Below are 24,492 nucleotides of genomic sequence, written 5' to 3'. Positions count from 1 at the left end.
CACTAAAGAACAAGATACATCTTCCACCTGTTCCACTGTCTGTTTTGAAAGGGTGTTATGAAAATGGTTGTAACAGCGTGTTCATCAAAAACTGTAATGTAAAAAGGACTATTTACAACAAAGGATAAAACTATTTTATTATTTCCTCCAGTTAAGTATACTATGGTACCAAGTTGTATTTAATTGAAGGAAGACTTCACTGGGCACCATTCAGTCTGGTTCAACACTGAAAACAGTGGGCTTTATTTTCAAATAATAGGCAGTTTTCAATTTGCACCAAGTTGAATGAAGTATTCCATAAAAGCAAGTCTCACTGATTAAGGAACAGGTTTTGCTTCTCATTAGAAATTCAACTTTAAAGTAGAAGAAGTTTGAAGCATGAGAAAGAGGTAGCAGAAAGTCTGAAACCTTACAGCAGCTAGTGCTGCATTAGACAGGATCTCTATCCCTACTGCCATTACACTAGTATTCCTCACTTAAGAATGCCCTTCTACAGTTACTGCATTTGCTAAATACCTCCGAAATTAATAGAATGGTGTATTTATACACTTCAATCACGTGAATACCAATAGAAAACATCAGACAGACAATTCAAAACAGACAGAATTAACATCAACATGCAGTTTGTCTCCCTGCCCTCCTGTCTCACCTGGACAGCAGCTCCTTGCATTCAGAGCACAGCAGTGGGCACCACATAGCTGTCTCACAGCCTTGCAATGCCACTACAGAATTACACTATGATATCTGGCTGCAAAGTCAGATAATGCCATTAGTAGCACTTGGTTAGTAAGAATCACAATGATAGAGGATGCAATGAAATGTACACTGCAGGTGGAGCACACACATCTGATTTCAATCGCAGGCTGGGTGCCTTATACCAAGCCCTTTCAGTAACAGCAACACAGAAGTAACATGGAAAACAACCAAGTTGATTCCAACAGTTGGAAAAGCATCATTTGACACCTTCATAGCAGCTTACAGATAATGAAAGCTCAGAAGAAAAAAAAAAAAAAAACTCTTATTAAACTCAGTTGATGGGGTACAGGGCTTCTCCTGGTGCATCTGGCCGCTCACAGATTAGGCCAAGCATTGATACTACTGTTTAGCCAGCTAAGCAGGAGTTAATTCAGCTGCTATGTCCCCAGAGCCTCTGATTCTCTAGTCTAGTCTTTAGGAAGAGCGCTTAGAAAGGGACCAAATACTAGGTGAGCATTCTCTGCATATGCCTCTTCACAAGTGGCATGGATACTACTCCAAAATGACCCAAGGTCTCACAGTTCCCTCACTGGGCACCAGAAAGATGAGCAGGGGTACCTGCAGGGCCAGGACATGAAAATAAGCAGCATGTGCCTTCACCATCACGCTACATACAAGACACCTGTGAACTGTCCAAGATGCAAGGAGATGCCAGGTGAGGAATGCCTCAGAAGCCACCACACTCCACATTCTCCATACACTTACAAAGGTGCCTAGGTCAGTATTATATCATAGTTTCAGTCCAGTATCTGATTTCTTCCTTTACAGAAAATAAACTATTACCGCCTCGCCTCAAGTGAGACCTCCTTAATTTTTCATTCACATTCAGAACCTATTCACACTACTTCCCTTTATCTTGGATCCCCTCAGACTCCTGTAAAAAGACAGGTGGCTGAAAACAGTAAGCCACTGGCAGAATTTTGCATTTTTATTACATGTAGGGGAAGGCATGCTGCAATAATCTTGTTCCATCTCATCAGCATTCCTGTTCTTTAGCATATTTTCGGAATAAAGCCTATGCAGGCAAATTAGCACGGTGATATTTCACATAGTTTTTGGTCTTTATGGTTCATTCTCTCACATGCTAATGCTTCCTGTCAGTTGCCAGGCTCCTAGATCAGTAAAGGGTAATTTGCACATCTGCCTACTGTAGCAGCTGTCTTTTGAAAATTAGGATGGATGGCTTCACAACCCCAGCCAAGCATCAGAACAGCCTGAAGATGTCGAACCAGGAGGATTTTAGGATAAAGTGAGTTCCAAACATCAAAAAGTCCAGAAGAGAGCTTTTCTTTTTTTTAAATCTTGTGGAGCTTTGAAATATCACTTTTAAAGTCATCAATCCCTCAGCCTCATCTCCCCCCCTCCACCACTAGCAACAGACCAAAGAAGCTCCAAGAAAGTCCCACAGCAATTTTCACCCCACGTCCTCCTAATTTTACAATTGCTGAGTAAAAGATACATGCCTATTTGTGTGCATTTCTGCAATTGCACTTATTCATTCATTTTAAGACAAAAAATAGATTATTGTATGCAATCTGTTACTACTCAGATAGCAAAACACTGTTATGTCTGGTAGCAGGCTTGCTGTTTTTGGCTATAAGAGAATTCTTCCCCCCCTCTTCCTGTGAGAGGAAAGATTTTCCCAAAGGATTTAAGTGATTTCATAAAACAAATGTAAAAACAAAGACACTTTTGTCTAAAGACTGCAAGTTTTGTTTTAAGGGGAAAGGACAGAGAGGGAAGGAAGAGAGAAATGACACTGATCATCTTCCAATTAAACAGAAAAAAGCAGACCTCATTCCAAAAATAGAAACTTTGATAGCACAAGCTTTCTATAATAAGGAGTTTATTAAAAAAAATCAAATTAAGATTTGTTTCTAAATATACACATCTTGCTTAACACAATCACCAGTGAATACCTCAAACCACTATGGCAAAGATCAGAGGAAAACATTTTCTCTCCAAATTCAACTGCTTACACTACGCATTCCTATTTGCTCTGCTTCATTAGAGTCAGTTTCTTTCCCTTACAGTCTACCAAATAGGAAGAAAGGAGGAAAAAAAAAAAGGCTGAAATGTGTGGTTTTAAATATACAAAGATTTGTGGGATTCACTTCAGCTACAACTGCTGAAGCTTAACCTAATATACATTATTTCATTTGCTCAATTAGGGCTCAATACTATAGTGGGAATAATCCCCTGAACTTGCACAGCAAACATTACAAGATCAGGACAACAGTAACAATAAATAAAAGAAGAACTAATGAAAGTATCAGAAAAGCCTTCAGCAAAGCTTGTGTTGTGGTCTTGCAAGAAAAAAAATCTAAGCAAGACCTTCACATCTGCAGATGTTCCCCATGCATTTACACAAACACACTGCACAAATGTCATGTGTTACAGAACTGGGACTCCAGTTTCTTACTAGTAGATATTAGTTAAAAATAACACGTGTCCAAATTGAGTGAAAGCATTCCATAAACTCCCATTCACACTGCCTACCACTTAAATTAATTTGGCATTGTCACTCACTGCAGTTGTCGCTTAACACAGAAAAGTAATTCACTGGAAGAGCTCAGCAATACACTTCAGCAATATCACAGCTCGGAATGGCAAAACAACATAGATAATAGGAATCTTGCAATTAAATTGAACATAGAAGTGAAATCCATCACATTTTAACTACTCATATCTACATACACGCACCAGTACACACAAGAGAAACAGTTTCACTTCCAATGGCCCACTGACCTCCCTGGGTAGCACACACTGTTTAAGCTGTCAAACAGAAAAGGACAACAACATACAAAGGTCATTCTGAATCCAAAGGTCTAAGTCCATTCATGAATTTGTGTAGTTATTTATGACTGACTTGCCTAATGCTATGTAGAGGTACTGGAGAAAGAACAATGCTGCTACCAGTGCTGCTACCTTTCACAATGAAAGGATGCTTCTTCAGCTCCTACTTGCACAAGGATAAGAAAAACACCAGGTGGAAATCTGAAAGAAAGTTGCCAGTGAGCACTGGAAGGCTGCAGAACAACCATTCTTCCCCCTTTCTTCCTCCCACAATTCTTCTCCTTTCCTTTGCTTTGTTTGTGAAGTACACAAAACGCCACGTAATTGGCAGATGCTCACACCTAAGAGGTTCTCCCAGCAGTTTGCTGCAAGGTTCTGCTTTGTTCCTTCCCCACTGTACCCTCCCTTCATTCAGACATGTTCCTCTAAATAGCGCAACCCCAGCCAGCTAATAGCTCTCCCACAGTCACATCACAGTGATGAATAAAACATGAGCTTTCCAATTTAATTCGAACACGCATTAATACGCATGCCGAGTTGAAGTGTATCACAAGCAATTCTGTCATCTCCCTTTTCACTGGTTTGCTCATTCAGAGTCTTTCCCTAACTCTTATTTTGTCAATCACATCTCTCTCGTATTCTCCCACTTGTGCATACTCCAGGTTTTACCTCCATCTCTTTAAACCACTCCCCTCTTGCTCCAATCCATTTCTCTGCTTCCCAGACTGACCATGCTTGCCATCAACACAGTAGCAACAAGGATGCTCCTTTCACTTGCTAGAGTTGCAGATGATACTGGATGTGGCTGTTAGCTTCCCTGACCAATAAAGTCTTCAAACATTTCCTCCCATTTCTTAATGCAGACTTTTCCAAGACCTCAAATTTGTAACAAAAAATTATTGGTGTTTTAAAGAACTCAACAAAGCACCAGAAGATGTGTGCTCAGCTGATTTGCTGGAGGCTGTTCAAGTTCAGGTTGAATCTCTCCTTTATAAACCTGAAATAACTTATCCACCTCACGCATTAGCATTTGGAACTTGAAAGTTGTCAAATAAAAGATGCCACACAAACGCAAAGCATAGACCTGGTCTCATCTTTTTTAATGATATACTCATCACTCATATAAAAGCAACAGCAGCAAGTGGAAAAAAAAAAAAAAAAAATCACAATAAGTGAATAGCATAATACATGCTAAAAGCTACCAAGACAATAAATTCAATTTTCCCTGGGATTGTTAAATTATTCTTTTGATGGCTCAGTACAATCTTTTCACGTTTATTTCCTATGGGGGATGCCAACACATTGAGCTCATTACACAGCTCCACTTGAGAAGAGGGGGGAAAAAAAAAAAAGGAAAAAACACATGTATTTAAAGCAAACATTGAAAATTTGAACTATTAAATTTTCCACAACTACAGTGGAAAGGAGTTTGCAGCTGTATTATTTCTAAGGAAGCTAGACACCTGCCTTATAAATTCAAAACAAACAGACATAAAACAGTATCAAGACACTGATCTTGCTTTGATGTACAAACATTCTCAAAGCATCTTGCTTTTTTAAAATGCTTCTTCTAAAGATGCATCCGCACCAATGACATACATTCTTCCTCCTGTATAAAGAGTCCTCTTGAAGCTTCCAGAAGCCAGATTGTGTCTACAAAGCCCAGCCAGAGAAGAGCATACAAATGGGCAGGCCCCAATGCTATAGAGGAGATCAAAGTCAACACAGTGGGGCCATCAAATCACATACGCCATCATTAAGCTTTCCATGAGGCACACGCCCTCTGTTCTTACCAGACAAGCCTTCAGCTGAAGGGAAACCCTGAACAAAGTGTGTGAGCTGCCATGCCTCATGCTTCAGGGTGAAGTGAAGTGACCGGGCCTCCTTGGGCTCTGTGTGGCTCAGCACAGAGGATGGATGTAAACACCCACTCAACAGGACAGCGTGGTCCTTACTTATGTGTTCATCAGCCATCCTGACCTCCAGACTGCTCTTCTGTTTTCTATCCCATGCATATTAATTTGTGGTCATCTTTAATATTTTATGATTTATACTTGATTCCATTATGCACTAAAAAAAAAAAAAAAGCAGCAGCTACTAATGGCATTGACAAGAATTTTACTTGCTAAAAATTCCATTCGCCATCATGTGACTGGACTACAGTCATCCTCAAAAAATTAAAAAAAAAAAATTATCTGCTCATGATGTTCCTTCATGGAAGCATTTTCTATTTCTGTTGATTTACATCAAGGATTGAAGCAACAAACTTAAGGTATCTTGAGTTACTCAAGCAGGTTCCTCAGCAGTCACACGCAAACTTCAAACATAAACTGATTTAATAGACCAACAGGCGGGAGATTTTCCCAGCCATCAGAGTCTGGATACTCATTTCAATTTTCAACATACATATTTTCTAACATTCATTCAACAAGACATCCAGTCATCCTCCTGTACAACAAGCTTTTAATCAACAATTACAGATGAACTTCAGTTTATGACCTTTCCTCTTCCCTAAGAATCTGCCCCAGGGAATTTCTTAGCAGCTGCTACCTTCCTGTCTGCCCTAACTAAGAGATAAAAGCCAACACAGCTTCAGTTTTAGTCTCCATCTAAATCCAGACTGTTTGCACCCACCATCTTTGTAGCCTGGATGATCCTCTAGACGTTCTACTGGAATTTTATATTCTCTGTACACAAGTAACCAGAACTGTGTGCAACATTTGACATGAAATCTCCCAATGCCTTGTATAATAACTTGCCTATCTCTGCTGAAGAGATCTTGGTGACCACTGCATTTCCTTTTGTGTCCAGCATCAGTCATCCCTGTTTGAGTACAGCATGTAGGCCTTCCCCTGCAGACCTATTTTAAAGGATGACCTCCCAGCTGATAGCAGATGCGCTGCTAATAATCACTCAGCAGATAATCTCACTTTCAGAGCTATTTAACTTCTCTCATCCATACCACTTCGGTCATCATGGACATTCAAGACTCCCTGTGCAACAATCCAACCTTCCTCAATGCTGACTGTGCTCCCTGACTTCACCTCATCAGCAATCACCCTTTGCACAGATTAATCTTAGCTGATATGAAGGAAAGACGACCAGCTCCCCAGCAATACCTACCCCAAACCAGCAACTCCATTCATGCAGCCAGAGTCACAATTTCTTTTTTGGTGTCTCCTTAAACTTAACCACTTTTTTAACCAGTCCTCGTATTTTCAATCTAGCTATTTTCACTGTAGCACCACTGAAGTCTTCTGCTCCTTTTGTCTACAACATTCAGTATTCATCCAGTAATAATACATCTTTAGTCTCCCATGACCTAATTGTAGCAAATCCACGATGCATCTTATCCTGTTTTCCACTTATCTTTGTGTATTTAATTACTTTTTCCATTCTAAATTTGTTCTAAATCCCTGAATATTATCAAGACCAGAGCAAGAAGTGTGAATAGATCTCATTCTTCTTTCCTTAGAAAATTAACACAAGTGTAATTATTTTGCTTTACTGCTATCACAATCACTACATCCAATTTGACAGACAACAAGCTTTTTTTACCTGGCTCCAACATTCTATGCCAACCCTTTCAGAGTCCTACAGCAAAGACTCTTTGCTTTCCTTTGCTTGACAGCATTTATTTTTATTTATTTGTCATGCTGTCTTTCTCCCATATTCAAATCCTCATTTCTATAGAAACTGACCATAAATGCCTAATTTTGGAGTTGTTAAAGTCACATCCTTAACTACAAACTGGTCCTCACAGTATCAAACCCAACTTCTCTTCCCCCCACCTTTAAAAAAAAAAAAAAAAAATCTCTGTTCATGTTAAATTTCTTCACAATCTGGCATTCAGAAATACATGTTACTCCTGCAGTTTCAGCCCACTGACAGTAAGTCTCCTCTTTCACTTCAGTTCTTAGAAGTTTTCTGGTAGCCTGTGGTATCTTTTTCAGGACACTTAGTCTTGCAGCAAGGTCCGCAGACTCCTTGGAAAACTTTTCCTTCTGCTTAAAATGCAGGTTCTGAGCAGATGTTGTACCCTTCATTTAATGCAATCCAACATATTTTTTTCCCCTCCAAATCTGTAGACCTGTAGGTCTTTAGCTTAGTGGACTTCACAAACTAGTTTCTCTAACTTCTCAGAACTTGACCTTCTGAAATAAAAGCAGTTTGCAGCTGACACATTAATCCCTCATTTTAATTCACAATGATTAATTTGTGGCTAATCAACACATGCACCTTGTGGAACAGAGCTATAATCTAGTGATGGAAAGCCAGATCCAGTGTCAGCCATGGGTAGACCAGAAACATTCCAGAACAAAAGCTCAAAGACATGACATCCAGCTCTGGACAGGGTGTATATATAAGGGTATATATATAAGTTCACTGCCCATTCCTCTACAGTTAATGGGCAAAAGATATCCCATGGTAATTAGACTGAATATCAATCAGTATGCTGAAATACATGACCACTTTTAGAAGCATACTTCAAAAAGGAAGACTTTTGTACACTACGCTTTTTCATGTTAGCACCATATCTCAAATAGGTTCTGTAGCTCTGAGCAACCAAAACATAATTATAGAGCCATGTTTCATAACTTCACGCACTTTTGCCTCATTAAATGAAATTCACTCCTCCTGGTTTTGGAGTATAATGTAAACTATAAAGTAAAGTAGAAAGCAACATCACGCCCACTGTAAAACCACACTTGTACAGAGCCCCTCCAGGAACTACCTGAAATGCCATCAGCCCCAAGGTGCAGGGAGAGAGCGCTCAGATGAGCTGCAGCAGGATATGGTAAGAGCCACTCCAGCAAAGTGACAGCAGATGAGTTCTGTATGTGCCTGGAAAACACCATTCCCCTCTTAGCTTTGACTCATGACACGATTTCTCTCATTATCTGCAGAAATGTCCTGGCACAAGGGCAGCTCAGGGCTATCAGCTCCATCAAGGCAATAAATCACCCAAAAAGTACATTCCTGGTATACTTACACTACAGAGCTGTAAAGAGAGCACGGACACCTGCTTGTTACTTCCTGCCCACAGAGGTTGTACCCACAGATTCAATACTGCATCATGAAATATCAAATGATTACGATCCTTTACAATGGGATGCCTGTCGAAGCCAGCATACAGCTCTGACCAAAGCACACCATGGCAAACAACTGCCATCATCCCCACAGAGACTACCAGCGATCCTTCATCTCTCTCAGCCTGCATCACCAGAAATGGTCTCACCAGCTCACACTGAAGCTTTGCAAAACCCGAGCACTTGCCCACTCTCACAACAGAGAAGCACAGTTTTCAAAAACCTCTTCATCCCACCCCAGTGAATAGGGTGCCGTTTTTTTGCTCCAGAAGTGCTCAGAAAGGTTTTGTTAATTCTAAGCCAGTTGCGTGCTGGGGTGGTATGGATTACACTGACCTTTTCAGAGCTCCAAACTTTTTAAAACAAGTAGGACACAACGTGAGACACAAGGCACACTGTACGCCCACAGCATGCCATGCACCAAAGAACCAGCAGGCTCTATGGGCAGAGCCAACAACAAGCTGCCCTATAAAGTATGGCTCCTATGGTACATAAATATGGATGTGAAATGAAAGCACTAGCTCTAACCCAGAACCATATTTAATCAAGAGACACATTTCACAGGGGAGTGAAGTCAAATTGCAAAGTGACCTCTGCAAAGCCACTCAGCAGATCAGTAGATTTAAAAAACAGAGCACTACAGCCATGTGATAAGAGGTATACACTAAAGATAAAAGTTCCACCCTACAGATAAAAGTCATCCTCCTGCTTAAAAACACAATAGCATTGTCATTTTAAGCATAAAGGATGTTCCACCCGTAAGTATCTGAACACAATAACTGTAGATTTGAAACACAAGCACGGATCAGCATACAAATCCCCCCAACTCGGGTCTAAGTGAATTAACACCGTGATGGCACGGAAGACGTAGATGTGCCCACGCAAGATTTTTGAAAGTTTTAACCTCCTCTATTATATACGTTGTCATACGCGTTGGACCATAGGAAACAGCTTCGCTCCTTGCCCTGGGAAAGATGCACCACTGGGTAAGCGCAGGAGGAGTACGGGCCGTACAAGCCAGTTACCTCCGGACAAGCCTTCCCCGCGGCTCAGCTCAGCACCGGGAGCCGCCAGCCGTCCCGCTCGGGCAGCGCGGTGTCAGAGGCAGAGCAACACCATGTGCTCGGCCCCATCCCCGCGCAAGGGAGTCCAGGGGAGGAAGTTCACGCTCCGCACCGACCCGGGAAAAATAACTCGGAGCAGCTAACCGGCCAGTCCTCCCAGCTGCTTTCTCCCGAGCCATATGTTGTCCCTTGATATTAGCGAGGAATTTCAAACCGCTTCGCCCGCTCCGCCGCCGGATCCCGAGGGAGCGGGCACAGAACCGGCTCCGCTTCCTCTAGGCGCCCACCCGACGGGTCCGTCCGCCCCCTCCCCACCGGGCAGGGCGGCTCGCAACGCACCGCAGCGCCCGGTGGGATGAACCCCCGCCCGCTCCCCGCCCGCCCTCCCTCCGCCGCGGGGGGTCCGCAGCGAGAGGGGGAGCGGTTGCGGAGCGGCGGCGCGGCGTTCAGTCCAGGGCCCCACCGCGCCCGCCGAACCCCGAATCGCGGCTCGGCCCGGCGCCGCGCCCCGCCGCCCTTACCGTCTTCGCCGGCGCGGCGCGGAGCCTCCCGCTGAAGAGCGAGGCGAAGCCGCGGGGAAGAGCGGAGAGCCGGGCCGAGAAAGCCGCCGCCGCCGCCAGCAGGAGGAGGAGGGGGCGGAGGATCGGCCGTGAAGGGGAGGAGACGGGGGGCGGGCGAGCCGAGGGGCCGGCGGCCGCGCAGCCGGCGCTTCCTCCCGACACGCCGCCGAGCGGGGCCAGGCCGAGCGTGGGGGCCGGGGTGCGGGGCCCTCCCAACGCGGCCGGGCCCGGGTCGGTGCGGGCTCGCCCTCGCAGTGGTCGCGCTGCGCGGAGCGGCCCCGCCGCCACCGCCGCCTTTGTTCGGTCGGGGCGTGGCCGGGCGTGGGGGCGGCGGGCCGGGCGCCGAGCCCTGAGCCCCGCCCGGGGCTGCTCCTTCGGCCGCGGACGGCACGGCATTAGCGATGTTAATTTGGGACTGCGATGAAAGCCCCGCTCACCTGTGCCAAGCGCTGCTCGGCATCCAGCGTTGAAGTCAGCCCACGCACAGCGCCTCGGCTGCCTGTTTATGCCTGGGGAGCTGACTGGCGACTGCTCTGTTAAATTAACTTGTGGGGTTTTTCCCTTCTGTCTTTCTCACTCTCTCTCTTTCTCTCTTTCTTTCTTTTTTTTTTTTTTTTTTTTTTTTTTCCCTTTTTTTTTTTTTTTTCTTTAATAATTGCAAAGGATAAAAGAAGCCATAAAGACTGTTTTCTTAGTATTCTGTTCCTGGTAGCTATCAAGAACTACAAAACAGATTTCAGTTGCACCTTTATCCCGTTGTCTGTGTGCATTGCTTTTCTTTCAAAAATTGACACTCGAACAGTCACCAGGAAGGGATTATTCTGCTCTTTGCTGTGGCCTCACTTTGAGCACTGGGTGCAAGTTTGGGCTGAAGAGAGGACAAGGAAAGCATCCAAAGGAGGACCTGAAGGGCAGTATGTGTGAGGAGTGGCTGAGGTCCCTCAGCCCAGAGCAGAGGAGCTGAGGGGAGGCCTCATGGTGGCTGTAGCTCCTAAAGGGGAGCAGAGAGGCAGCGCTGAGCTCTGCTTTCTGTGACAGCGACAGGGCCCAAAGGAAAGGCATGGAGCTGTGTCAGGGGAGGGGCAGGTTGGATATCAGGAAAAGGTTTTTCACCAGAGGGTGGTCGGTGTGGAACAGGCTGCCCAGGGCAGTGGTCCTGGCCACAAGCTGCTGGAGCTCGAGGTAAGTTTGGACAACATTCTCAGACATAGGATTTGTATTAATGGTGATCTTGTGTGGAGGCAGGATTTGTAATCAATGATCTTTGGGGGCCCTTCCCAGTTGGGATGTTCCATGGTTCTGTGATTTGCACATTGATGCACATGTCTAGTTGCTGACTGAATTCTGAGCACCTTGTGAAAGCAAACCTTTCACACCTGTCCATTTCTTGTTCTGTAACACCACTCCTGATTTCAGGTCATCAGTTTGAGTTCTCAGGACAACACAGGCTGTCCCTTCACATCAGTTAAAATAGTTGAAAGGGAAGGATCTTCCTGTGTCTCACTTAGAAGGGGATCTTCCTGTGTCTCACTTAGAAGGGGCTTAGGAACTCTTGCATGAAGTCTTCTCCAAAGAGCACTTAGACTTCAGTCAGTTGGACTGAAGTGGTTCAACCTACACAGGACCACCTATAAAGTGACCTTTCAGTGAACTGCTGACAAACTAGAACTATACCAAGTTGTTAGGACCCGGGGGAACCTTTGGCAGCCTTCCTTAAAACCTGCTTTCCCCAGTGTTCATTAGTAACCCCCTAGAGCTCCAGCAGTTCCACGTTTTCACCTGGAAGCTCTTGATGAGTGCAGACACTCAGAGCACAGTGGCCTCTGCTTCAGCTCAGTGCAAAGATCATGGAGCACAAGGTTTTTGATTCTAAGCTGTTCAGGTTGTTTAGCACCGACCAGCCACTTTGACATGCAATTCCTAGTCAAAAAAGAGGCCTACCAGTACTTTATTTTCAGGACAACACACAAACATTTGTCAAACAGCACTTCTGTTGTGTGCACCCTTCCTGATGAAACAAAAGCTACAGAGCTCTTTCTTACAGTACTGACCAGTAACGTTTTCACACCAATTCATCACATGATGGATAGCCTTATTAAATTATGCCACACTGCAGCTGATGCCTCTGGGAAGAAGTATGGAATAATACAATTAATATCTCACCCTTTAATTTTAATATAGCTATTAAAATATTCATTCTCACCATCAAGATTGGTAACAGCCTCTGTCTCAGACAGATGACCATCCCATAAAAGCACTGCCTGAAGTTCCCCACCTGCAAGGCAAGCCGTAGACTCAAGTTAATCATGAGCACCCAGGGACATCGTCACGTTCCAAGTCATTTTAATGAAACCAGCACTCTGAACCCAGGATGACATTTGAGGGCACCATAAATGATTATCCTTGCACACAGAGATTTGTATTTCAGGATGCCATAGCCTCCGTGTACAAGTGGTATCCGAGGCAAAGACTAATTCTATGAGTGTGCATGTACCTGATTAAACTCATCTAATTCCGTAAGGCTAAAATAAAACATGCATAAGAGACTGAGTTGTCTGGAACTAAGTTGGGAATCTTTGGAGGTGGACAGAAAATTATCCAGTTCCAGACTTATTTCTTCACACATACGTAAGAACAGATGATTACAAAATGAATTCATCTTGTTGGTCCATTAAAACGCTTCATAACTTACAAAAGGTTTTGAGATACAGGGTTTTAAAAATCCAGCTACTGATTATAACTGTCTACCTAGGCCCAAATTCTTATAAGACCAAGAATAAAGCATTTGTCAGTCTGATCAGCAGGTTTACTTGGAAGCAGCTGACACTGCTTAAAATAAAATTGTGTTAATTAACACAGGTTCTCAAGGTCATGTTGTAACAGCGCAACCCACAGTGCAGACAAGCTCTGTCCACCCAAACAATGGGTTGCTTTTATTCGTGTTCCTTCAACCTGCCATCAACAGCAAGTCTGCATTTCACTGCTGCTTCTGAACTTTCAGCCTGCTTGTGTTCAAAAGGAATTTTGGTTGCACTTTGGCTTACATATGCTGTCTGCAAAGCAGCGAGCAGAGGGAGGAAGCAGTCACCTGCTGTAGGGGCAGCCAGGGTTAAATGAGCTCATTTCCCTCTGGTTAGTTCTCTGGGTCTGACTGCGGCATGTTTGGATTTTGGATCTGGTCTGCTTGTGTTAACACAAGCATAATGATCAAAATACATTTGAACATGCAGATTGCTGCCTGGATTACTGCCGCAATTAGCCCTGGCAGTTTAAGTACTGCACAACGCAGCTCTCCTCTCTGCCACTTGTGCCTGTAGGATGCATTCACTCTGTATTACTTCAGACCACAGACAAGGAGGGGCGATCTGAAATCAGAAGCATCCTACAGCAGCTGCACCAACATGTTTTTTAGTGTACTTCTCCTGGGTTAAATCCATGAGTGAAGCACGTACATGCTGTCTGATCCCAGCCTGGTCCACCTCCTCTGTCCATGCAGTTCCCTCAGCTACACCTGCTGAGGTGGAGTCTGGATGGCTGAGAAAATCACAGCTTGCACATCCCTGAGCTGTACATGCACATTCAACAACTGTGTCTTCGGCTGCATCCAAACAAGCGTGGCCAGCAGAATGATGGAGGTGATCCTGCCCCTCTACTCTGCGCTGATGAGACCTTACTTGGAGTACTAGATCCAAATGCAGAATCTTCAATACAGGAGGGGCATGGACTTGTTGGAGCACATCCAGAGGAGAGTCACAAAAATGATCCAAGGGATGGAACACCTCTCCTATGAGGAGAGGCTGAGAGAGCTGGGGCTGTTCAGCCTGGAGAAGAGAAGATTCTGGAGACCTGATACCAGCCTTTCTTTTGCTAGCAGGGGACTGCAAGAAGGAGGGGGACAGAATCCTTAGCAGGGTCCATTGTGATAGGACAAAGAGAAACGGTTTCAAACTAAAATGAGAAGAGATTCAAATTGGTAATAAGGAAAAAGTTATTTTTACAATAAAGGTATTGAGGCACTGGAATGGGTTGCACAGACAAGTGTGGATACACTGTCCCTGGAGACATTCAAGATCAGATTGAACCAGGCTCTGAGCAACCTGATGTAGCTGCAGATGTCCCTGTTCACTGCAGGAGAGTTGGACTAGACGGCCTTTAAAGGTCCCTTCCAACTCAAATGATTCTATGATTTTAAATCCCACTGACCAGTGTTTCATAAAACAAGACTGAATTCCCTATGTCTGATCCCCAAAACACACAACTGCTCACACTAACAAGGTGGCATAAGACCCTGTAGTCCTGTATTTGAGCAGTGGGGAATAGTTTTTTCCTTCAATAAACTGTAGAAAAATTTTACGTTCCATGATCACCATGCTACTGGGGCCTTATTTGAAATGGAAGAAATGGTAAAGAAGAGATATGTGTCACATTTACCCATTCTCTTGGTGCTCAACAGCCATTGTGCCAAGCAGTAAGCAAGGCCAAAAGCCCTTCCCAGCTCCCTGAAGCCCAGCACTACACAGGACAACACACTGTTGTCTTGTCTCAGCCACTGCATTCTCCCCATCAACTTGAACATAGCTATATTTAGGATCCACTACAAGGCATTCATTCTGTTCTCAATTTTCTCTGCACTCACCTTGGGCATTACCTACAATGCTGTTACAGCTGTGTTTACTCTTCAGTTTCGAGAGGTGTGTGGAGGTAAACCCAGCCAAAATGGAGGAGCCAGAAGGTGTGAGGACATGACTACATCACTTGACACATTGCCTCAACCCATGCAAGCAGGGAAATAAAGACGTGGCTGCTCCTTTTCCCTGCATATACAGGGCCATTAAAGCTGAGCCAGACAGATATCAGTTCTTTAATTAGGCTTGTCCCTTGCAATGCCCCAGGAAAAATGTTATAAGAAATACCATACGATTGCCCAAGAACAAATGAGATATGATTTTAAACACCCTTTATTACTAACATTGCATAAGTATTCTAACAATCAAATCTAACAGTTTGTTATCATAAGCACAATCCTTCTGGCATAGCAGCAGCAAGATGAATAGCATGTCATATCTGTACTCAGCAAATAGCTGCTTGCCTTTGTAAATAAAACTGTCAGGACCCATTCTCCATACACATTTGCAAATTACATCCATTCGCTATGTGTCTTGTGGCTTATTTAATATGCTGGCAGAGGAATGTTACCCACATATCCCTGTCATTGCCAAGAAGCAGGCACCTTGGGAGCTATGGCTTGAATCCACCCATGCCTCATATAGACCCTTGCTGAGAAGCCTGCTCATTATCTGGTTTACAAACATTCCAACCTAGCACTCCAAGAGTGTTTGCTTTGATTACTCCATTAAACAAGGATCACATAACCTCAGAGGAAGTGATTATATACTTATTTTAGTAATAAGGTAAAACCTAAGGTAAACCTATTATGGAAAGTATGAAACTCTAATCAACATCTCTGAACATCATTCCTGAAGGATTTCTATATGTGTGCCTGTCACTGCTTTGCACTGTCAAAGGGTATTTTGCTACACTGTAGTAGGGGGAAGTTATGTGACAACCTGCTGTGCAGAGCAGAGCCATGCCTCCTCATCCCAATGTCAGCATCCTGCAGTTCAGTTAAACTCTTTGTCTCATTTTAACTGTGTGATATGCCAACAATATTGCTTACTTCCCAGAGAAAAAGAGTAAACTAGTTCAGGTGTGCCCTACACTCTAGGAAAGCAGAGTAAGCAATGAGCCCTATATTATTTTAGGGGTCTTCCTTTGGCATTTTGTGCTTTTTGAAGTTTATTCTGCATAATACCTGAAGAGGACAAAATTAATCATCAATGGCATTTTTAAAAGTAAGAATTACCTTTTTATAACTTTTATATTGCAGAAGTGTCTGCATCTCTTTAATAGTCTTTAATAATCTGAAGAAGAGAATATCTTCTGGAGATCTTATCACCTTGTACTTCTTGAAAGGAGGTGGTAAAGAGGTGGGAATTGTCCTCTTCTCCCAAGTAACAGCAATAGGACAAGAGGTAATGGTCTCAGGTTGCACCAGGGGAGCCCCAGTTTGGATATTAGGAAAAATTCTTCTCAGAAAGTGCTGAGGTATTGGAACAGGCTGCCCAGAGAGGTGGTGGAGTCACCAACCTTGGAGATGTTCAAAAAACATATGGATGTGGCACTCAGGGACATGGCTAGTGAGTATGGTGGAGATGGGTTAAAGGTTGGACTGGATGATCTTAATGCTATTTCCAACCTTTGTGATTCTGTGATCTTAAAATACTAATATATGAAGTGCTGCAATTTTGTTTATATCTCATACAAAGTAAGAAAACCATATATGAAACCATATATCATGCTAATTTTGACATTTTTCATTAATGATATGTAATAAACTAATGTCATTTCAACAAAGAGTTCTAATTAGTTGCCAGTAACACAGCATAGTCCTTTGTAATTAAAAATTCTGTGTGTGAGGAGAACTGCCTTGTTCTCATTACAGGGCCTAATGCCACAGAGCATCACATTTCTTGTTATTCTACCAGAGGAATGTATGAGCACAGTAATGACTGCATTAGGGAATGGCACATAACAACAGAATCAATAACAGATATAAAATGTGATGACACTAAATTGCAAAGAAAAATTTGTCCATAGAAAAGCCTCCCTCCGGCTTGTATTATTACACTCCCCCCTCCCCCCCCTCCCCCCGGGCAGTTCTATGGCAACAACACAGCTTTTGAGCACCCAGACAAGCATCTCATCTAATGACAGTGGTAGAGAGTGGTGGCATGGAGGGAGGGCTGGATCAGAATGGGAGATGAGAAAGATCCAGCAGTTCCTACAGCAGGCCATGAACACCATGGGAGAGGCTCTACGGGAGTCATTTATCACCTGTTGCATGGCTTTCTCCTTTAATTACCAGAAGCTTTAACATCCAAGATGAGCAGAGGTTGGACAGTATTTTCAAGTGTGCCTGGGCTGCAGTGCAGATGCCAAAGCATGAATAAAACCAGAAGCTGTGAGTTCTGATTTCAGGTTCTCATCATTGCTAAAGCAGATCTGGTTTTATTTTACATATTGAGGTGAAGCTCTTAAGCAACGTGGGAAACAGCACAGAGCACAGCTCAAGAATTAAGCATGTTTTGGATTGATAAAGCATTGATCAGGCAGTACTGTTTGCTTCTTGCTATAGCCCTTTCTAGAGACATCTTTTTTTTGTCAGAAAAGAAGATCATAAGTGGTTAGGGGAAATGAAGAGCTGAGTGTGAAATGAGTTATATGTAGAAATGAGTGATTTATTACTTAAATAACTGTTATATCAAAATACATTTAAAAATAATTCTAATTTTTATTTCATGGTATCTATTGTATTTGTACAATTTTATGAGAACAGGCCAATTGTACTGAAGTGCTTGCAATCAAAACAGCACACTAATGGAATGAGCAAAAATCTCAATCACAGGCTGAGGGGTAGGATCAGACACATGAAACCTCATAGTGCCTTTGTAGTTATATGCAAGCTTTTTCTTTTTAAAACACCGTCAGGAAAGAACTGATGCCTCTTTCTCAAGAACTTCACCTGCAAGAATTCTTGCCCTGAGTGGGCTTTTTCCCAATCATTTTCCCAGTCTATGGGAAGAGGGGGACAGAAAGCTGATGGATTTAAGTTACACATGAGGTCTGACTTCCTTGCACCCCAGCTGGTGCCTGGTCTGAACAGGATGCCAAGTGAACTGCACCGATGTCTCTCTGAAGTAAGACTATCACAGAGAGGCTATTTAAACATGAGCATGAAACTATCCCACCTCCAATAGCTTGCATTTTCCTTCTCACTTAGGTTCTCTGCTAGGAGCAGCTCAGTGCAAGATGCCCTTATTAACTCTCTAACACACATGTGCCATGCCTCTGCCCAAGCACTCACCCTCAGCGTTCCTCCTGCGCAGCTCCCAGACATCACTTCCACCCCCAGCCCATTTTCAGCAGTGTAGCAATCACCCTGGCATAGGCAAATTTAAAAATATCCTCCCACATTGTTGCATTGGAGGTGCTCAGGGGAGCTTGCCACCTCTTGCTGCGTGGCCCACACTTATATAGTGCATGTGAGTGGTGACTGTGTCCCTGTCTGTGCTGGCTCATCGAGGAGTTTCTTTTGACAGCTCACACATGAGAAGGTTTTGTTATTTTTTGAAATGTTGTGGTAGATTTGTTACACTTTTGGCCAGAATGTCAGCAGAGCATCTGCAGGGATGCGAGCATTGGAAGTGACAAGCAGTGAATAACTGATATCAGGCATAACTAATAGTTGTGCTCTGACTTTGTCATGTTATTCTTAAAAAAAATCCAGTCTGTAAATACAGTCTACATTTGTTAGCTTGAAAGGAGGGAAAGGGGATACAAAAATAATACAGACAGAGAAATTAATAACCAAAAAGTTGAAAAGCAAGCAGAAGAAAGTGAATAGCAAACGGGAGATGGTGGATTAGGAGAGATATAAACATACAAATGGATCAAAAGCTGATACAGAATTGTAAGAAGTGAACTGAGGATGAAAGTAATCACATCATTTCAAAGAAGGAAAAAAACGAAGAAGAAAGTATTTGCAAATTTTGAATTATTATATACAACCAGTGATTCCAGAACCATGGGCAAGAAGGACACGGTAAAAGCAAGTGTGTGCTGAAGGCCCATGGGCTGTGAGACATTCTATTTTGAAAGTTAACAAGAAATCTGTGAAGGGACTTAAAATACAGAGCAAGCGTGGGTGGGGCGGTGGGTACTTGCAGCTCAGACGCAATTTGGATGCTGATGAAGTCGTGCTGTAAGACAAATATTATCTTTAACCACCACGGGAACAATGCAGTTATTTCAGCAATAGAAGAGTTATGCAAGGGAAGACATTTGAATGAACTTGTGGGCTTCTTTTAGAGGCTGCAGCGAAGCTGATGACTGTATTTTCATTCAGACTTGTTGCTTCTCTTTGTTAATCATTGGTAGAACAGAAAATGTGGTGAGAACAATAAGCTGTAAGGTGGTGTGTACTTACATTGTGCTCTTCCTCCACACACTGCCCATTTTGTTTTCTTTGAAAGCAGAAACAGTTAAAATCTAGCAGGGCACAAATCCGTAACGTCACTGAGATATTTTCCAAAAGGAAATATTTTACATCAGAAAACCAGAAGAAAGAGAGAGAAGGGACTCCCAGGACAGGTCAGTGGATGAAGTACAGCATCAGATCTCTCTTCAAGTTGTATTATGGAACTGGAACATCAACCGTTGTGCCTGCTGTATTAGTCTTACTCAGTTGTACCAGCAAAAGCCACATGTTAGGTTTCTGGAAGGGATGGAGCTGAAACTGGGTACCATGGGGCAGTGGCTGCATTCAACTGCAGTTCCCAAGCAGCCACAGGTGCTAGGCAGCTTCCAAAAAACAAATGCTGGTGTTTTCACAGCTGTGAGTGAAGACATTACCTCTGAAAAAAAAAAAATGATCGCTGTGCTGCTCTTCCTGGTGTTCAACAAATACTTGCTATTTATTCTATTCACAGGACCTCTGCAAAAATGATGTGATAAAGTTTAGAAATAGAAGGAAGATCTTGGGTAGAAGGCAACATACACTGCTAGGTGCTTAGCACAATTATTGTATGATAGATTAACCAAGGGTGTAATATGGTGCTTATCTGGATGTCATGTGAAGCAATGAAAGTCTTCATTTCACACCAAATAGATTAGTTGTAGATAGTTGTTGGAAATGGCAATGCTTTCTAGAATTATCTTTAAAAATGTGTGCAAAATAAATAGAAAGGAGGTTTTCACAAATAAGAGAATACTTTCTAAAGGCATGGTGTACCATTACAGTAATATGATAGAAACTGAAAGTGTAACTTGCAAACAAAGTTTAACTTGCAACAAACTCTAGGCCATAAAAAAAGTTATTTCTTCTTTCTTTTTTTAAATTCCTGGAAATATTCCTGAAGTAACTCCCAGCTTTCCAAGTGGGAATATTTTATTAAAGTTACCATATGCTGGGATATATTCTGTCCAACTTGACATACGTTTTCCATTAGCAGTGAAGAGATTTCTTATGAATAAAATGATGGGAACTACTGGTGCATGTGAAGAAAGTGTCTTCCTTTTTTCTGTTGCACACCCTGTTGCAAAAACCCTAATACAATTCACAGCTGCACCAAAAACACTATGCAATATTTAATGGTATATTGCTATTGAGTATGCATGGAACTTTACTAATTCCTAATTTTACAATGTTTATTACAGATACCAAGCACAGCCTCAGTGCAGAACAGCTTCCCTTTTCAGAGATACCTCAGACTTAATTAAGTTTTAGCTCATGCTTTCAGTGATAGGCTTCCACCACCGCCCAAGCATTTTCCTGTGTTCTTACCAGGTGCATGTAATATTCATAATTAAAAATACAGACAGAACACTTTCAGCCTTTTGGGAATTATTTGACTTTAAAGCTGCAGATTTAAATTTAAGCATATGTTCAAGAGCCACATACATCTTTAAGTAGGTTTGTGCTATAGCAAGGAAATTTTCTTCAGAAATATGGAAAATTGTTAAGAAGGCTGCATACTGCTGATTCTGAGGAAAGAAATAAACAAGTATCTATTAAAGTTGCTGACTTTAATTATTGTATGTCTTTGTATATTAAACTCTACCTTATTTAGTTTTACAAAGCTGTTATTAAATGTTTTGTTCATGAAAGGAAGTGACAAAATTATGTCGCTAAATTCTCCTGACTCAATAATAAATCATTGCTTTTTTGCTATTTTACAATATGTATTTTCAATAACACAGAGGAACACTTGGGTACTTAGGTAATAAAAATCTCCATATTAAAAAAATGGTCAAAAGGGATCTCAAATCTTTCTAACATCCCTGTCACTTTGATAATTTTGGGAGATTTCCCATGTAGATGCCAGCTGTCCTTTGCACCATGAATTGCAGGACAGGGTCCCCTTGCCAGAACAGGACAGCTTGGGTTTGTGCAGGCTGGGGGAAGGACGTTGGGAACACGGTGCTCCATCCTTTGCCTTTCCATTACATTGGAGGTTGATTTGTAGCAACATCAACTTTGTTCCACTAGAATAAATTTAAATATACCAGACAGGAAACATTGATACAGCTGTCGAGGGTATTGCATTTAGTCCCTAGCGGGGTTTGGAGAAGCATAAAGCATATAATATGAGATTGGATAATATACAGGCGCCAAACAGTTGTTGGTGCTTTAGCAAGTCCCATTCTCAAGTGAAAGTGAATTAACATTCCACTGGTTTTTGTGCCTTCATGTGCCTGGCTTGATACCCTGCTAGAAGAAAGTAAAACAGAACTGTTCTGTCAAGATGTGGATCTGTTTTACAAAGACCAGGTTCCAAACTTATTAAAAATCAGACACAGCCTCTGGTTATAAGCACCAGCCTCTGGCCAATCAGAAAAGAGAACAGAGCTATGAGTCATAAAAAAATCTGGAAAAAATAAGTAATTATCAGTCAATACCTTTTCGTTTCCATAACATCACTATAAAGCTGAATAGTTTTCTTTTAAAGAAGTGTTACAAAAATGTTATTGATATTTTAATCTATCTGCATATTTATTATCTCTCTTTTGATTATAAATAATGGTAGCCATATGTCTTCAGTATTTCCCTGTGCCCTTGCAGCCCAGAAGAAAGTGCTGCAAGTAGAATAGGGTCTCACAGCCAGCCAGACAGCTGGCCAGAGAAAAATTCACAATATTGTAGAATAGAATAAATAGAGCTTCTGTTGTCTTCACCCTCTGCTTTGTGTCTTCCACACTTTTGCTCTGGAGATACTGGATTTCTGTTTCTTCAAGTAAATCCCTGGCAGGTATCCCAAGAAAGAAGGGATTTACAAGCGTCAAATATATTTCTACTTCCCTGCTAAGGGGGAGTCCCATCCTTGAGGGATTTCTTGCCACTACATGATTCTGCCAGTGTTGCCATCCTGAATAATGCATGTCACAGGGAGAGATTTGTCCTGTTACTGTGGCACTGCTTAAGAATAAAAACATTAAAATCAGCCATTGACTTCAGCACTGTAGGTGACACTTTTCCTTCTTTTCTATGACATGTTGTCCCATTGTTTTGAGTACACTGTTTGGAAGAAAGCAATCTCGGGATTTATAACAATTTGTCACTGAATCCTGCCCTATTTTATGCTACAGTTCATAAGAACTGTATGCAGAGTAGTTCATGCTACCCTTTATAAGAAATCCTGTATTATATGCAACTATCCTCCTAGGCCTAATGTGGCCTTGTAGGAAAGCACCAATTCCCTCTTTGTATTTACTCAAACTTTTTGCCAGCTGGCAAACTTGACATTTGAAGGGATCCCTTCTTTCAAGCTTCAAAGTATTTTGCACCACTGGCTGTGTATAACATGATTTGCTAACTGTAAATAATCCATATTTCTAATATTAAGTCTTTACCATTATGTGTACCACTCACTGGAAGAGTGATGTAACTCTCTACCTAAGCTCAGTTATATAAAGACACTAAATACAAAATTGTTTAAAACACTAAGTATTCAATGAAAATGAAATGTCATTTAATTTGGATACAATTTTGTACTACTTATGTGTTAGTTTTTCCTGCCCAGTCTCATTTGACCAAAATGGAGCATGGAGTATATATGACTCCAAGGAATGCAGGGCTGCTTTGGGGTATCACCCAAGTTTTCAGTTTTTCAAAAGAAAGAATAGAAATTGGTCTTTGAGGTCACAAACTCATAAACTGACTCTGGCATCAAGGGAGTCACGTTCAGTAACTCCCAGTAAGATTTCTAGTGATGCAAAGACTTTTCAGGCCAAACTGTTGGCTTCCTATATTTCACCCAGAGCAGTACTAGAATGTTGCACTCTGAATATGATGGTATCAACTTCTTAAGCCCTGATCTTTAGAAATTCTGTTAATACTTATTTCCAACACGAGTTATAATATATCTTGTTTGTAAGTAAACAAAAATGAGGCATATACATATGATGAGTCACACCTGCAACTAGATTAAAAGATAATAAATCAAATATGCTAATAATGCACAAAAATATTCACTGACAGGAATTATTTTTTCTCATTTGTAGAGTAAGCATATAGTGTATTGATCATCATTAAACGTCCATTGTTTGATAGGGTGAAGAAAGAAAAATCAGCGGATCGAAATGAAACCATACTTGTATGCTTCATTGAAAGCTCCTGTTTCAATAGGCTGGCTCTGGGAGTTAATGAATATACTTTCTTCTTATCTGAAACATTAATCTGATACTTGTTTTAGAAGTATGTGGAGGGAAATAACTCCATAATAATAAAGCTGTTGCTAGGAGGCCGGAAGAAACCTGAACCAATTTGGCGTGGAGAAATGGATAATCAGTATCTTAGCGCTTTCTTTCTAATGTGCCCCTCATGCTTTTCAGTGAGAGCAGGAAATCACTGAGATGAGAATAAATCTACATTCTGATTGAGCATAATGAGGGCTCAAGAAAAGAACTGCATCAATTGCTTTACACCTGTGGCTGAACTGCAACACATCCCATTAAATACACGCTAAATAATACCATTCAAGAGGTGTAGCAAAAAGCCATAATTTTTTATGAATATCACCTTATTCTATTTTATTTGCAGAGAAGTTTTAAACTTTCCATTTCTGAGAGTGCTTCTGTTGTTTTATTGTTGTTGTTTTTTTTTCATATTGTATCACTAGAGCCTCAGATTTCAGTTTGTTTGTTTTTTTTCCTCAATCTTCTGTGTGACTCATTCTGATCCAGATGTAACTTGCTGCCTTTATTTCTTTTGGCTCCCACCTCCTCCAAATCTTTACCTTTTTCTCCTTGTTTTGGAGAGGGAGATCTGCAACTTTGATAGCACCCCCAACCAGAAATGTGATCACTTTGGTCACTCAAGCTATATGTTCTTAGAAGCAGACTCTCTGGGTCTTTGGCAGCTCCAGATTCACACTCCATATTGCTGTCTGCTCCTTTCCTATGGTCAATTCCCATTCTCTTTCTCACTTCAGTGTTTCTCACCCTCAAATCCCAAGCCTATTTTGCCTCTGAACATCCATCCTCTCTCTACACCTTCTTGTACACTCCTTTATCTTGGATGTCCTGTTGCGTCTCAAAAAAGAACAGGTCTATAGTGGAGCTTCTCGCATTTCCTCCTGAAATGTCTTGCCTCCCTCATTTCTCTATCAC

At 42.1% G+C, this 24,492-nt stretch overlaps 1 protein-coding gene across 3 annotated transcripts in view; it reads right to left on the bottom strand.

Moving 5' to 3' along the window:
* FAM110B (family with sequence similarity 110 member B) overlaps positions 1-10,310 on the bottom strand; it is a 102,097-nt gene extending 91,787 nt beyond the window's left edge. For 2 of the 3 annotated variants that reach the window (XM_042870256.1, XM_042870263.1), the window contains exon 1: positions 10,228-10,310. The gene's annotated coding sequence lies outside the window, so the exon portion shown is untranslated. The remainder of the gene's footprint in view (positions 1-10,227) is intronic. The other variant, XM_042870262.1, reaches the window with a different exon arrangement.
* Positions 10,311-24,492: the final 14,182 nt, after the last annotated feature.

This window comes from Lagopus leucura, unplaced genomic scaffold (genome assembly GCF_019238085.1).
Source record: "Lagopus leucura isolate 7727_CA_CO unplaced genomic scaffold, USGS_WTPT01 Super-Scaffold_100002, whole genome shotgun sequence".
Lineage (NCBI taxonomy): Eukaryota > Metazoa > Chordata > Aves > Galliformes > Phasianidae > Lagopus > Lagopus leucura.
Note: the sequence above shows the minus strand (reverse complement) of the source record. Positions and strands in the feature narration are given on the sequence as shown.